Source organism: Eschrichtius robustus, chromosome 16, assembly GCF_028021215.1.
Source record: "Eschrichtius robustus isolate mEscRob2 chromosome 16, mEscRob2.pri, whole genome shotgun sequence".
NCBI classification, from domain to species: Eukaryota; Metazoa; Chordata; class Mammalia; order Artiodactyla; family Eschrichtiidae; genus Eschrichtius; species Eschrichtius robustus.
In genome coordinates this window covers 73,889,690-73,906,243 of record NC_090839.1, presented here as the reverse complement: position 1 = coordinate 73,906,243, position 16,554 = coordinate 73,889,690, and the positions used below count along the sequence as shown (strand labels likewise).

General features: G+C 42.6%; 1 long non-coding RNA gene across 1 annotated transcript in view; it reads right to left on the bottom strand.

Annotated features, from left to right (window-relative positions):
• Window positions 1–16,554, bottom strand: part of LOC137749967 (uncharacterized) — a 196,922-nt gene that overhangs the window by 90,710 nt on the left and 89,658 nt on the right. Inside the window, exon 2 of the long non-coding RNA XR_011070331.1 lies at window positions 13,895–13,974. This is a non-coding gene — a long non-coding RNA (uncharacterized lncRNA). The remainder of the gene's footprint in view (window positions 1–13,894; window positions 13,975–16,554) is intronic.

Here is a 16,554-nt window from a genome sequence, read left to right as displayed (position 1 = left end):
AAGCAGAGTTGTGAATCCAAAAAGCACAGGGACCAGTAGACCAAATAGGCATACAGCTTTTAGGCATAACAGTACCTAATATTTACATAGTGCTTGTCATGTGCCCGGTACTTTGTCAACTCACTTAATCTTTGTGACAACCCTATAACCTAGGTACTATTATTATTCACACTTACAGTTAAAGAAACTGAGTCACAGAGAGGTTAGTTAACTTGCTCAAGATCATATAGTCAGTAAATGGAAGAGCTGGGATTTGAACACAGGGAGTCTAGTTCCAGCATCCATACTCTAGCCAATGTGCCATGCTATGTACAGTATTCTATATGACATCATACTATATACCACATTACACCACACCATACCATACTATACCATATGTCTATCCAAAAGCAATACCAGAGACTCGTGATTAGCTAAGGATGATAAATTGAGGGAATTGGGGAAAATGGGCTAGCTGACGTATGAGCTGAGAACGAAAACTGGGTGTTGAGGTCTTCAGTAAACTCGAGCAAAGATTATTCTGTGGCCTGCTGTCCTGCTGAGCGTCTAAAGTGTGCCATTTCATTTCAAGCCATGTGAAAGACCACTCCTTCTGACAGCTTCCTGTGGAGTAGACCCAGCATCTGTCAGGGTGTTTTGTAAGCAAGCTGCAGAAATCAGCTCTAGCTAATTTAATAAAAAGGGAATTTAGTAGAAGGATTTATGGAGAAGCTCAGAGAATTGAAGGAAAAACTGAATAACCAGAGAAAATGTGAATTGGAACCACTCTGCACGTCAAGGTATCAAGAACTAGTGACTAATTTCTTCTGGACCCCACCATGAAGACGAATAGAGTCCAGACATTTCCCATCCCCTGTTACTCTTCTCAAGATTCCAGAAAGAGGGCATCTGATTGGACCAGCCTGGGGCTTGTGCCCACCTGTGGCCAGAGGAGGAAGTGGTACTAAGAAGCTGCTGCTGAGAGCCCACATCGTCTTGCTCACCTGAGTTTGCCTGTAATTTTGGTAGACAGTTGCCAGCCCAGTAACAGCATCTCATCTCAAGATCCTGAATCTCTCTTCTACTCTCAAACAACAGAGATAGAAGTTGGAGGATTCCACCCCCCCACCCCATCCCTAGCTTCCAGGGGGATGGCTCTGAGGCAGGTCTCAAGCAGGACTGGTCCTCATCACCCAAAGTGGTAATCCACTCAGTAGCATATCCTGTGCTGGTTTTGGTCCCTTTCTTATTCTCATTTTCCTCTCTTTCTTAAAAAGTGCTTCTAAAATCACCTTCCAGGGACTTACCCAGTGGCACAGTGGTTAAGAATCCGCCTGCCAATGCAGGGGACATGGGTTTGATCCCTGGTCCGGGAAGATCCCACATGCCACAGAGCAACTAAGCCTGGGCACCACAACTACTGAGCCTGCGTTCTAGAGCCTATGAGCCACAACTACTGCGCCCATGTGCCACAACTACTGAAGCCCACACGCCTAGAGCCCATGCTCCACCACAAGAGAAGCCACCGCAATGAGAAGCCCGTGGACCGCAACGAAGAGCAGCCCCCGCTCGCTGCAACTAGAGAAAGCCCGCGCACAGCAACAAAGACCCAATGCAGACAAAAATAAAATAAATTTAAAAATAAAATAAAATAAAATCACCTTCCAAATAAACTACCTGCACTTGAATCCTTTACCCAGGGTCTGTTTTGGCAGAAACCCAAATTAAGACAAATACCTCATTTGACAGTCCCACGATATGGTTTACAGTACAGGGAGAGTAGTTTTCCCCCAAAAAAGCAGGGTGCTATCACCAAAAGAAAAAAGAAAACATGTTGGACAGAAAAACAAAAGATTCCCAGCTCAAGCAGGTAGATCTTAGCTTTCTCTATACAGAATCCCACTTTAGAATCATCACCCAAAGCTTTGTCTGCCCAAACAAAGTCAATGTGAACCAATTCCTCTTCAAAATCCTCAAGGCCAGAGCCGAGATACTCAGACAAAGGAAAGTCCTACTCAGACACTTTAATGCACAACGAGAAGGCCCTGGAGACCCGTAAATCAGGTAGCATTACTGTTGTCATGGACAGTAAGTGGGAATGTATCTGTCCATCTCATCCTCTGTGATGAGTAGGTATAAAATTGCTCCTTGTCACCATGCAGACCCTTAGATCATTCTGCAGCATGTCCTGGGTACTTAGTAGGCTGGTGATTTTTCAGCCTGATAGCCCTCACTGATGGCCATTCGAAGCACAGAATACACTTAAGAATTCATGACGATACGAAAAAGGCCATAAAATCAGGACCCAAGGGAGCAAACTCTGAAATCCTTAGGAATTCAGCAGGAATCTTTCTTGGCTCCTGACTGATTATTCAACACATAGAAGCTGAGGCTGCTAATGAGACTCCTGAAGAAGCCTCAGACCTATTCCAGAAAGTATTCAGAGTGCCCACTACTTACCTGGATCATATATGGCCTTTAGTGTGCAGAAATGGTAATGCCCCTTGCCCCAAAGAGCTCCATACAGACCTATAAACAAACAATTATGGCACCTGCAATACGCATTTATTCAATGATTATTTATTGAGTTATATTTATGTTATATTTATATTAACTTCTTGCTCACACATCTATGGGGAGTGGGCTTTGGCTGATCTAAGCTGAGTTGGATTCAGGTGTGCTGAACTTGTCTCTCCTTTTTTCTGGGATGAGCTGGACTCTTAGGGCATTTTTATCCTGTAGTAATGACAAGAATGCAAGAAGGCTGGTCCAAATACACAAGTACCTTCCAATCCTATGCCTGTACCATGTCCACTAACATCTCAACAGTCAGAGTAACAAGGTCAAGAGACAGGAAAGTGCACCCCACCCACCATGAGGCCATGACAAATGGATGAATACTATTACAAGGGAGATGAAAAATAGAGGGCAGGACTTCCCTGGTGGTGAAGTGGTTAAGAATTCGCCTGCCAAGGCAGGGGACATGGGTTTGATCCCTCGTCCAGGAAGACCCCACATGCCGCAGAGCAACTAAGCCCGTGCACCACAACTACTGAGCCTGTGCTCTAGAGCCCGAGAGCCACAACTACTGAAGCTTGTGTGCCTAGAGTCCGTGCTCCACAACAAGAGAAGCCACCGCAATGAGAAGCCTGTGCACTGCAATGAAGAGTAGCCCCCACTCGCTGCAACTAGAGAAAGCCCGCATGCAGCAATGAAGACCCAATGCAGCCAAAAATAATAAATAAAAAGAAAGAAAGAAAGAAAAATAGAGGGCCAATAATTCAATTCATTGCAGCCTGAATGACAAGAAACAGGCAGCCTTGTGAAGATCAAAGGAAAGGAGCTCTGTATGGAACCACGCACAGATAACAGAAAGAGGGAACAGCTAGGATAAGGGCTAGAGAAACACACAAGATGGGCACCTAATCCAGTTTACAGAGGTGTATGTGGGCTTTCATATCTCATAAAGGTTTCTCCTACACTCCCTACCCTAATAAAGACCTACCCTCAAAGAGAATGAGACTGAGCTATAGATGTCCAACTGCTGGACAAAGGAATCCAAGGGCTAATATTCTCTCTGTTTCTTTTTCTTTATTCTTAGACCACTGCCATACCTCAGATGACATGGGTGGCCATCAAAGAACAGCTTCAAGCAAGGAAGAAAACTGTTTCAAGCAAGTGGCTGGAGCAGAAACCAGGCCACAGAGAATCAAGATTGTAAGAACATGGTTCCTACCTAAAAAATGTGTAGATATTTACTCTGAAATTTACTAGAGATGAAAAATGAGAAAGAAAGAAGAGAGGGTAGAAGAATGTACCATTCCAACCTCAGGGCATTTGTACGTGCTTTTCCTTCTACCTGGAATGTTTTTCCACCAGATCTCTCAGAGCTGACTCCTCCTTATCATTCAGATCTCAATTCAACTGTCACCTCCTCAGAAAGACTTACCCTGACATCTCTCTCCCCATCTAAAACATCCCTGTCCCACCCCACATCACTCTCTAGCACAGACTATTTTCTTCATTGCATTTATTCGTATCTGTATTTGTGTTTTTATTTTTGTTTGTTGACTTGCTTATTATCTGTCCTCCCCGCTAGAGTGGGTTTAAGTACCTTTGTTCTGTCTTGTTCACTGCGCCCCCACTGCCTTCAATGGTGCCTGGGACTTGGTAGGTGTTCAAAATAGTTGTTGAATAGATGATAAACTGATGGATGAATCAATGAATAACTTTGGAAACAGTGAAGAAGAGGAGAAAGTGGCAATGATAAAAGAGAATAATATATAAAAAATTGAGAAGTAATAGAAAAAAAAAGAATGTGGCAAAATTGAGAAGAGCAAAGAAAGGAGGTAAGGAAAGAGGAAAAGAACTTCAGAAGGAAATTGCAGAGGGAACAAAAGAGTTAAAATCTGCAGCTGCTGCCCAGATGCTTGGTGTCTGAACAGGATGATCAAGGGGAATAGTGCTGAACAAGTGTCTTGCATCTCATCTGCATCCCTTTATCTATCAAAATCTGACCAGGGGGCTTCCCTGCTGGCGCCATGGTTAAGAATCTGCCTGCCAAAGCAGGGGACACAGGTTTGAGCCTTGGTCTGGGAAGATCCCACATACCGCGGAGCAACAAAGCCCGTGCGCCACAACTACTGAGCCTGCACTCTAGAGCCCGCAAGCCACAACTCCTGAGCCCGTGTGCTGCAACTACTGAAGCCCACGTGCCTAGAGCCTGTGCTCCGCAACAAGAGAAGCCACTGCCAAGGAGAAGCCCCCGCTTGCCCCAACTAGAGAAAGCCCGTGTGCAGCAACGAAGACCCAAAACAGCCAAAAATAAATAAATAAATAATTAATTAATTAAAAAAAAAAATCTGACCAGGAAGCATCGAGTTGGAAATTGCTACACATTTTGCATTCTTCCTCTGTGCTGAGAACTATTACAATAGCTCAGAACCAGTGCTACAGGAATAGAAAGGTCAAAAGTCAATCTGTTTCTTGTAAATAAATAATAATAAATCACCATGTTTGAACACACTCAGGAACTCCACTGTGCTACAGTGCCACTCTGGATTAGTCTCTTGGTGACAGCCCAGGAGCTTGAGGCCCAGAAGGTCCTGTTTGCCTAAATACCATCTCCCACTTTAATTCTGGCAAATTACTGCCTCCTCTCCATTTATTTTTTTTCTCCTTCTGAGATTCCTACTAGAATTCTAATTCTTAACTTTCCTCTTGTTTTCCAAAGATGTATCCCTCCCAAATGCTTTCTGGGACAGTTCATTGGCTGAATCCTTCAGTTCACTAATTTGTTCTCTAGCTGTATTCATTCTGCTGACTAATTTACCCATTGACAACATATTTTCCATTTTCTACAATATATTTTTCATGCCCCAAATCTCCAAATTGTTCTTCAAAACTTCTTATTCCCAGTTTATGTTCCTAAGATCTTTGCTTATTCCTTTCAGGATATTGGTTTCCCTTATTTTTAAAAATTCTAATTCATTATTTCTGCTTCTTATGGCCTAGATTATGGAATTTGGTGCCTTGCTACATTTTCCTATGAACTCCTACTCTTTTGGAACTATCAGATACATTGGCTGTGATGAATAAAGGGAGGGAGTAGGTGGGGTTGGTGGCAAAATCCTTGATCCTATTCTGTACTTCCCCTGGTAAATTGGGTTGTGGGAGGGATCTTTCAGGTCAGAGAGCCTGATGTAACAATTCGTTCACAGTCACTTCCTTTATTGGCCCTATCCTTCTCCTCTTCTGGGAATGGACCAGATTCTAGGCTGCAGACAACACTGCTCTCCATGGGCTGCCACCCTCTGTTGGGATTATCTAGAGGTCAGGCAGCTCACCAGCCATCCTTGCCATCAGCTTACCACCCCCACAGAACTCCAGCCCTGTCTTGTTATTATTCCATCTGCCTCAGGTTAGCACTGGGCTGAAGCACTGTTTCCCTGCCTGCAATAGCAAAGAGGGGGCCAACTCTGACATTCTCACCCTGCCTACCTGCCATCTGTGGCACCTGGACCTCTCTGTACCTTTTCATACCAACACTCTATCATTTTCATGCTCTCCAAATGATCCCATAGTTTTAGTTCCTTTCTAGGATCCATAAATCTCTCTCTTACTTCTGCAACATCTCCAGGATAAATTCAGGAAGGAGCCAGAAGTCTTTACCAATTCTCCATCTTGGCTAATGTATTCTTCATTCATAGACTAACACACACACACACACATACACACACACACACACCCCACACTCAATAAAGCATAATAGTTAGGACCTCACGTAAGCATATTTGCAGGACAAATTTTCTTGAAACACTGCAACAATGAATAGGCTTATCTTAAATTTTGATAGAAATTGTCCAAGTGCCTTCAAAACAGTGTACCAATTTGCACAGTCAATCTCAGTGCCAGTTCCCCTGCAAAACTGTATACATCGGTGTTACCAAACATTTCAATATTTGCAACAAAAATGTATAGAAAAAAATGACATTGTTCTTTCAATGTGCTATACTTTAGTAATGAGGAAGACCGGGTGTTTTTCCATATGTATATTGTAGCATTTCTTATAACAGTTAGAAAGAGGGCTTGACCTAAATATCATCTAAGTGATTTGTTAAATAATTTGTGGAATATTTAGCTTACAGAAAAAAAATAACAATGATGAATAAATATAAGGAAAAATACTTTAACTATAATTAAAGAAATATGAATTAAAACAATAAATATGACACCATTATTTTTTAACCTCATACCACTGGGAAAGATCTAAAAATTTAATAATTCCCATGGTTGGCAAAGTCCCAGTACTGCTTCTGCTAGCACTAATTCAAATAAAAGTGATGATCTCTGTCATATGCTTTTGCCCCAAATCTTGCCTTTCCTACTTTTTAATTCCCCAAGCTACTGAAAAGGTAGCATTAAAAACCCCTTTCTACCACCTATTTTCTTACTTTCTCTGAACTCGACACTCATAGTCCCTTAACGCTGGATGAGAAACAAGATAAAGGGAGAAAGAAATCAACTAGAATTCCACTAGCCAAAGTTTAGTCCTCCAAGCATTTGACACACAAGGGATCATCTAGTGTCTTAATTTGGTTCCCTTGTAATAATGAATTACTATTGAATTACTATTATGAAAGCAGTAATAGCTGAGGACTTGAGTACTGATTTGGAATGTAACCCCTGGAAGCAACAGTAAGGGGGTGGTGAGAATGAGGCAGGAAAAGGGTAACCGTCACAATGGCGCAGTTCTGAGCTGGTTAATGCTGTGGGCAGCTGGGACTCAACCCCACTGGTGACCCTTTGAGGAACAGTACTGCACCTCAGGATTGTCCCTATGAAGGACAGGTGGCAGGGGTCTTTGTTCACTCTCTCCCATCCCCTATCCTTTGAGGGTTACCTCAGGGTTTGTTAACTTCCCTGCTCTTCCAGGCTGTCATGTGGCTTCAGAAAAATACACTGAGGTGTGAAGGAGGAGATAAGATACTAGCAGAATATTGCCAGCATTCAGAGGAATGGTCCTCCAGCACCAACACTGAAATTAGAGGTGAGCCAAGCGCATGGAGCAGATGCACAAAATACATCCACCCAGTCTTTACACTGGCCCTCTTGTCTTGTGGCTTTGATTAAGGAGAAGCCCATGTTCCTCTAGCTCTTAATAAGACCTTGCCTTTTCCAACACAGCTATTCCTAAGGTAGCTGAGAAAAAACTTGGCTCAAGAAAAATACAAGTATCTCCAACCAAGGCAAGAACCTTTGCTTGTTTCAGTTCCTGGAAAAGTCTTCTTGACCCCGCAGGATGAATCTCTTCTCTCCCTAACCCCAGGGCCCGAGTCTGAGGGCCCCAGCTGAAGTTCTGCTGAAACTACAAATATATGACCCAAATCTGTCAAAACCACCTGTGTCTACAAAATAAGGTGCTGGAACTCAGGTTAAAGGCCCCTGATGTTCATCCATACTAAAGTCTTCCAGTTGCTAAAACCTTCTGCCTCCAAGAGCTGACCTTGGCCTTTGGGGCCCCATCAACAGCATCTGTTACCCCATTGCTCTTTTTCCTCAAGTGCTAGTCCTTGGGTGGAAATTGTTTTCATTTCTTTTTAGGCTTTCTTTTTTTTTCCCCTGTGTGGAAACTTTTTTCATTTCTTTTTATGCTTTCTTATTTTTTCCCCCCTTGTGTGGAAGTTTTAAGACTTCCCAGCCAACTCTCTATATGTTGAAAATTCAGGGACATCAGTCATGCCCTTTCCTCCCATATGGATCCTAACCAATTTCAGGAAAAGACGCAAAGACCCAGAAGAGGATCAAGAGAGGAATCAGTTCTTAACTTAGCTGAGCTGGAGAGCATTACATGGCTCTCCTTACAAATCTGCGCTTTGAGGCCAGTATGATCCAGATTTACCCACCTAGTTACAGGCTGAGAAGTTGGAACAAACACAGGCGAGGCTGCCTGATCTTCAAAAGGAGAAAGACATTCAATAAAAATAAGTAAATGAATTTTGAAAAAGAATATGAAGAAAAAGTGTTAGAAAAAAATGAGATATTACCCTCAAGATACTTTGCTTCTCTACGTTTCTCACATGAAAAACTGAGAAACATGTGTTTTAGTGACTGCTAGAACAATCCAGCAGCTACAGTGAAGACTAAATATCACTCCTCTGAAATGTCAAATGTTTAAATATGTTTAATCATAAAATTCCAATGTTATTAAACAAAAAAAATAAAAGAAAGAGAAAGACATGCCAACGCTTGTTGTACCTGGGAGAAGGCAGGTCCAAAAGAGGAAGGAGGAGAGATAGAGAGAAGCAGGGAGAGACATAGAGAAGGAGAAAGAGAGGTGGGGAGAGATGGAAGGAGGAAAACCACAGACAGAGAGAAGGAAGGATGGAAGCATGCCCACTGGTACACCGAGCAAGGAGGTAAGCCAAGTCTTGCCCAAGTGCATAAGCTTCCTCTCCACACTTATTAAAAAGCAGAAGAGTTAACAGAACTACCTTCCTCACTGGGCCAAAGTGGGGAGTAGAGAAAATAGGACTGGCTGCTAATTTCTTTTAGACCTTGAACTTATACCAGTAGGGAGGTCTGCTTCAGATGCTAAAGAGTATTACCAACATTAATTGAAGGTTTCACACACAGAGAAGATATTCGTGGAGTTTTGAAATACCCATAATCCCAGGTGTGAGGTCCCCAGTAACCTCTCTCCCACTGCACTCCTGCATTCATGGGAAATGATGCATGTTCCCTTTTGGAAAAACCTAAGCCTATCTGGGCATCTCCAGGCATCTCTACCCACCCACTCCAACTCCGAGCACCAAAGGCTGCCTCTGAGAGATCATTATCTATTGCACGCCCATCCGTGGGGGAGATTTGTCACGGCTGCTGAAACACTTGCATTCTCTGCACATCTTCACTCCTTTGGGAACCCTGACCACAAAATGAGTTGATTTTAACTGTGTCTTGCAGGGAGTGCACCTATTTTTAGCAATTATCTTTGGAGTCACTGAAATAAAAGCTTCTGAAAATTAACGATTCTCACCAAGGTGTTGGCTTCTTTATATGCAGAGCTCAACTGCACAAGATTAAAGAAAAACCAGGCAGATGGTATTAAGCTAAGGGTGGTTTTTCCAAGAAGAAAATACAGAGAGGGAGATGGTACAGGATAAAGAAAAGAGCTATGGACGCAGAGTTAGGAAATCAGTCAAATCCTGTATGACCATAAGTAATTCACTCCCCTTCTCTGACTCTCAGTTGTCATTTTTTAATGGAGAAATTATATGTGAAGGAACAAAAATGAGTCTCCTTAAAAGGTGACCTCCAAATTCCTCTGAGAAGGGAACTGATCTATCGTTTCATAAGAACATATTTCAGTAGGTAGTTTGGCTTATAAAATGAGACATTCTAAACAAAACCAGGTTCATCTGGGGTAAGTAAAAAAGGGATAACTAAATTTTTTAATAAGAAATGAACAGGAATTTAGCATCAAGTAAGCTAATGGGAAGAAGGGAGAAATTCAAAGGAGAGAGGAAGGGATTTCAAGTAGGGTAGGGAACGGATGTTAGAAAATAAGAGACGACCAATAAAATGTGAGTGGAGGGGATGTTTGTCATTTTCACAATGAAGCAGTGAAAAGCACATGCACAATTCTCTTTCACCCTCAGCACTGAGAAGACTTCCTGTTCCCTTTAGAACCCACCAGAAGGCAGAGCACCATTAGCTTGGGCCCGAGAGACCACATGGAGCTGAGCCCTGCATGGCAACGATACAACGGCAAGCCACGGTAAGATGTAGAGGTTGGTTGTTTACGACCGTGTAACCTAGTTTCTTCTGGGTCTCCTTTCCTGCTTCTTGCATAAGTCCCCCTAAGAACTTCTAGAAAAAAATGGGTTTTCTACCATATATGGGGTTGAAAGTGGTGCCAGTCCCATTCTACACTCTTCACTGCTCTACTCTGTGTTTAGGGAGTAATGACTTCTGCATATTGAATCCCCAGGTATCCCTTACCTGTTGGATAGAAGCAGCCAGTGGGAGGTGACAGCAAGAGCTCAGAGAGTGAGAGGAGACAGAGCAGGGGGTGGTATTTACACCTGGCCCCCTGCTAGGCTCTGGTTCAGCCCACCTACCACCACCACTCCTGGCTGGCTGGTCCCATCCCACATGTAGGGCTTTCAGGTTCCAGTAACACTGCTTCTCCCTTCATCCCTCCCCCACAGTGGTAATGGCTCCCCACTGTTGCTATTCCTGTGTGTTTCACCAGCTCTTGCTGGCTCCTTCATCCTGCCCACACCTCTATAAAGAGAGGCTGCCGTTCCTCTCCCCAGGGAACTCCAACGTTTACAAGGCCAACACCAATTTTATGTACATTTCAGAGGACGGGGTAAACCCAGTGTGCTGAAGGCTGTAGCAACACCCAGGCAGCTGACATCTGGCATACAAATAATGACTTCAAAAAATTGTATGAAAGCGACTAGAACATAGGAAGCATGCTACACATATGGATCTGAATCAAAGAAATAAAGCTTTCGTTTCAATGAGGCATCCTGGCACTTCACATCTGCCCATTGTACACTTACCTTGAAAGAGCCAACGGTCCTCAGTTGACTTAGGCTATAAATCGAGGAAACTGTCGGTACATCTTGAAACAAATCTCTTGTGGATTTTATCCTAGCTCTAACAGAGGCTCCTCAGGATGGGGTTGCAGGGGACTTGAGATGACTGAAGTCCTGGGGATGTTCTTTTTACTTCCCCTATAAGGTCTCCTAAATGGAGAGGGCAGATGTCCATCAGGACCCTTCCCTCCCTGCCCCCTGCACAAGCCTCACACTGCCCCACAGAGAATGTGAAAATCTGAGAGCTTTTTTTTTTTTTTTTGGATAACTTATTATTTTCCTAGATATCTCTTTTCTTAATTTTATTGGACTATAGTTGATTTACAATGTTGTGTTAGTTTCAGGTGTACAGTAAAGTGATTCAGTTATATATATACACACATATTCATTCTTTTTCAGATTCTTTTCTCATACAGAGAAAAGAATATTATCACAGAATATCACAGAGTATTAGGTAGAGTTTCCTGGGCTGTACTGAGAGCTTTCTTTTCTTTCCTCACTCAGACACTGAGGCACCTACATTATGAGCGGGAAACATCGAATAGGAGTGGAAAAGCCAAAACACTGTGATTTGATATAATAAGCATAAATTAGATTCCAAATCTTGTTTGATAAGGTAAGAGCAGACTTGAGGACCTAATCATTGTCAGGTTAACACAAGAACGGATGCCAAATATTAACATAGTTACTCAAAAATCGGTCCACAGGAAAATGGGAAACTGATGCTAATGGCAAGAGTGAGGTATGTCGGTACACGAAGCAACCCCAGAGCTCACCATTCAAACAGACTAAGATGTGAATGACGCCCCCTGGAGGTGTGCAGTGCAGGGCACTCATTCATCCGGAGTCTCGAAGACAACTCAGCAAATATGAATCCTTGCAGTTCTTGGAAAACCCTGGCGGCTACCCCCATTCTTTCACAGACATTCCCCTGTTTGTTTTAAAGGCATGGTCCTCTGAGCCGGCTTGTGACAGGCTGGGTTCTCCTTCTGTGAAGTGGGGCAATCTAACAGGAGTTGCCATACCTTCAGATGGGCCATCAGGCTAGGACTGTTTAGCAGAGTTAACTCAATCCTGCTGCTCCTGATGTGGCCAGACAGACGGAAAGAGTGGAACGTATTACCCTTGCTGACATAAGTGACTTTCTGATGGAATTTACAAATACACAATCTAATGTTTGGAACAACCCAGAACTCTCTTTGAACCCAGGACTCAGATTATTAACTAGCTACTGAGCATCAAGAGATAGAATAACGTAATGATAGAATAACATAAAGAGACAGAATGACATAATGTCTAAATAACACAGTAATGTCTAAGACCCAAGTGCTTGGGTGTCAATCACCAGTCTATCACTTACTAGCTGGGTGATCACTTCACTTGGATGGATCACTTCACTCCCATGCCTCAGTCTCCCATGACTATAAAGTGGGGAGAATAGGAGTACCTCCTTAAGATTGTGGTGTATGTTAAATGAATTAGTATGTTTGGTGCCTAAAATAATGCATAGCACATAGTAAGAACCACCTAAGTATTTGTTATTCTTATCTCTGCATGGCCCACAGGCAACAAAAACTCAAGTGTTCAAAATGGAAATCATCATTTCCTTTCCCTTCAAAACACATAAAATTTCTTCTAGGCATACTGAGTTACTGATCTTATAAATAATTTCACTATTTCCCCAGGGACCAAAATTCAACCTCTTAAGACTTCTCGGGCTTCCCTGGTGGCGCAGTGGTTGAGAATCTGCCTGCCAATGCAGGGGACACGGGTTCGAGCCCTGGTCTGGGAAGATCCCACATGCCGCGGAGCAACTGGGCCCGTGAGCCACAACTACTGAGCCTGAGCGTCTGGAGCCTGTGCTCCGCAACAAGAGAGGCCGCGATAGTGAGAGGCCCGCGCACCGTGATGAAGAGTGGCTCCCACTCGCCGCAACTGGAGAAAGCCCTCACACAGAAACGAAGACCCAACACAGCCAAAAATAAACATAATAAATAAATAATAAATAAAAATTAAAAAAAAAAAAAAAAAAGACTTCTCTGCCTTCTCCTCCTACCTCCCCACAACTGCTAACCAAATACAGCTAATTTTGTCTTTGATGCATCTTATAGCTATTCCTCCCTCTCTGTAGCCTTCTACCATAGCCTCAGTTCAGACCTTGGACTGGACCACTGAAATGACTTCACAATTCACCTCCCTGTTTTCAGTTTCATCCTGAATCCTCATCCCCATCCCAAACCAATCCTTCACACCACCCCCGAAATCATCTCCCTAAAGCGCAGATCTGAGTGTGTGCGTTAGGCAGGTTAGGCTAGGCTATACTACCAAACCTAAGGGGCTTAACACAGTGAAGGTTTATTTCTCATTTACATAACAATCCAATGTGAGTTGTAGGGATCTTCTCAGGGACCCAAGCTGTTTCCATATTTTTAGCGATGCCACCTGCAGCTCATGGCCTGGTGGACAGCAGCATAGCCTAGACCAGTAGTTCTCAAACTTTGATCTCAGGATCCCTTTACAGTCTTAGAGAAATCTGTTTGTGTGTATTACAAGTAGCAAATTTTACTACATTAGAAATTAAAGTAGAATTTTTTAAAATTTTAATCTATTTGTTCACTTAAAAATAACTAATTCATTACATGGTAATATAATAAAATATCTTTATGAAGAATAAAATAATAAAACAAATAAATATATAGAATAGTTTGTTCCAAAACAAAACATTTAGCAAGAAGAGTGGTGTTGTTTTGCATACTTTTTGAAAATCTTTTTAACATATGACTTAATAGAAAAGAGCTGGATTCTCTTACCTGCTTTTGCATTCAGTCTTCTGCGATATGTTGTTTTGGTTGAAGCAATAAGGAAAATCCGGCCTCACACAGATGTGTAACTGAAAAGAGAATAGTATTGTAACAATGTTTTCAGCTAATTATGGATATTCTTCTTTGAAACAATCCCCAAACTTGACAAGCGCTTATTTTCTTAAGGGTTATTTGCAATACAGACTATGAAATCCTATCAACGAACTTTTCATATTCTGCTACATTAAAATACATTGGTAAATCATATAGTTTGATGGGTCTTTTACTTGCAAGATTTTGCAACATCATGCATTGGTCATTTGGAAATTATTGGTTCACTGAGCTATGCAGAACTTCCAAAAGGTGATGCATTTCATTATGCAACATTTTTTAAATTGCATCAGTTAATATCACCCATTTCATCAGAAATGTCTTTAAGAATTGGGAAGCTGTTGAGCTCATGGTGGGTGGCACATACACGTTTTTTGAAACTCTAATTTTCTCCTGGAGGATGAACCTGAGCATCTGCAATACTGTCAGTTGCCTTCCTTAAAGTTACAGACTCACTTCATTCATTCTCAGGAAATACCCATATCTGAATAACCATCATTTATCTGTCATTGTTCTTTCAAGTAAAAATGGTGTTACATTTAAAAAGCAGCGAGATCATTTTTTTAAAAACTTTATTTTCCAAATAAAAAATTTAGTAACTCGATAAGAACCTTCATCTAGGGGGGAAAAACATACGCCTAAGAACAGCCCAAGAAAATCTCGTAATAGGAGAACAATGATAGAGGATCACACATCACAACAGATTGTGAAACCGCCATACTAAAACAGTAAGACACTAGCCCAGAAGTAGGTCAATGGATTAATAGAACACAATTTGAGTGCCCAGAAATGGACAGATCAGAATTCAGTGTATGGCAAAAATGGAATTTCTCATTGATGAAGGCAAGAGGGGGTTATTCAATAAAAGGTGTTTTGTACAATTTTCTATTCATTCAGGAAAAAATTAAGTTAAATTCCAACCTTAAACCAGACAGAAAAATCAGTTGAAACAGTATTAGAATCTAAATAGAAAAAATAAACATTAAATGTACCATAACACCTTTACTTATTACGACAGCTCTACAAGATAGCTATTTGATCCCCATTTTGAAGATGTAGAAACTCAGGCTCAGACAGATCAAATGGCTTACACAAGGTCACACAAGTCACATGCAGCAGTTCATAAGAGAATCACAGACACTTTTTCCTCCAAATGTCCCTATTAGGTGAATTCACTTTACACTTCTCTTTCAACCTAGCTCCTAACTTTTAGCAAATGAACTTCACCTTCAGCCCAGGACAGAGCCCAGGCAAAGAACCTAATGAGACCTTAAGTTCAAGAGAAAATTCAGGTAAAGACCTCCAGTTTCACAACCTGGGTTCTACCCAGTGAGGGAGATGAACAGGTGCCATGGAGAAGAATGCTGGGGGGAATTTGAATCAGAACTAGTGGTCTTCTGGTGCTTTAACAGCATAGCTTAGTGATGTGGTAGAGATTGTCTTGCGGAAAGATGAGCAGGTACCTCCTAAAGACTGGGTGGGGGGTGGGGGTACTGCCTCCCAGCTCATTCCTTCTTTACAGAGAGTTTCTCCCATGGGGATGGAGGCTCAGTCATTGCACACTTCTCCCAACCATGGCCCAGGGCTGAGAGAGGAGCTCACAGATTACGGAAGGCAAGTGACACAGCATCCAGCACCCAATGTGTTCAGTGCTGTATTAGGGTCTTCATGGGGTGCTATAGAGGACAGAGGTGTGTACAACAGACTCTCCCCAGCCCTGACCTCTACTGCTTTCCAGCTACCTCTAGTCATATCCAATTCTTCACAGCCTCCCTCCCCTCACATTCTCTGTAACGTCCTCCAAGTCTAAGTCTGCATCTCCCCAATCTCCTTCAGACCTTACTATGTCCCCAATCCCTCCTAATTGCCTGTTTCTCTTAGTTCCCCTCCTAGTCCTGGATTACCTCCAAGCCCCTCTCTGTCTGCCCCCAGCACACAGTGTGTCCCAGTCACTCCCCTGTGCTTCACATTCAAAACAGTACCCCCACCACCACGTCTCTTCCACCCTCTACCTAATTCTGAGCCCTTCAAGAAGGGCTCAGCAGGATATGTATGAGTTTTCCAGGCAGAAGAGCAGGAAACGGAATTCCAGGCAAAACTAACATGGAGAGAGCAAGGAGGCATCACAGTGCTCTGTGAACAGTAAACATTCGGAGCAGCCTAAGTGAAGTGTCCACTGGCAATGGATGCTTGCGAGGTGGACACCTACCAGACTGTGAAGGATCTAATATTCTGCGTTAACAGAAGTTGAACTTCATCCAATAGGAAATGGATAGTCATTGAAAATGAGGTTCTGGAAGGCACCAGCCCTCTTTTCTACTGGATTTGTAAGATACAATGTAAATCCACACCAATGGCCTCTCATCTTGAAAATGCTAAAGACAACAGGAGTCCACGACTCTCAGCTGCAGGTTATTTCAAGTGATTTTGGATATCAGGTTGGCATTGCCTAGTAGTCTGTATTTTTGTAGTGAATCTGGAGAGCCATACTGTCAAGCAGTGCCTTGCATGCTGCTCTCTGGATACTCTTGCTGGCTTCAGACCTTTCCTCCATGCTC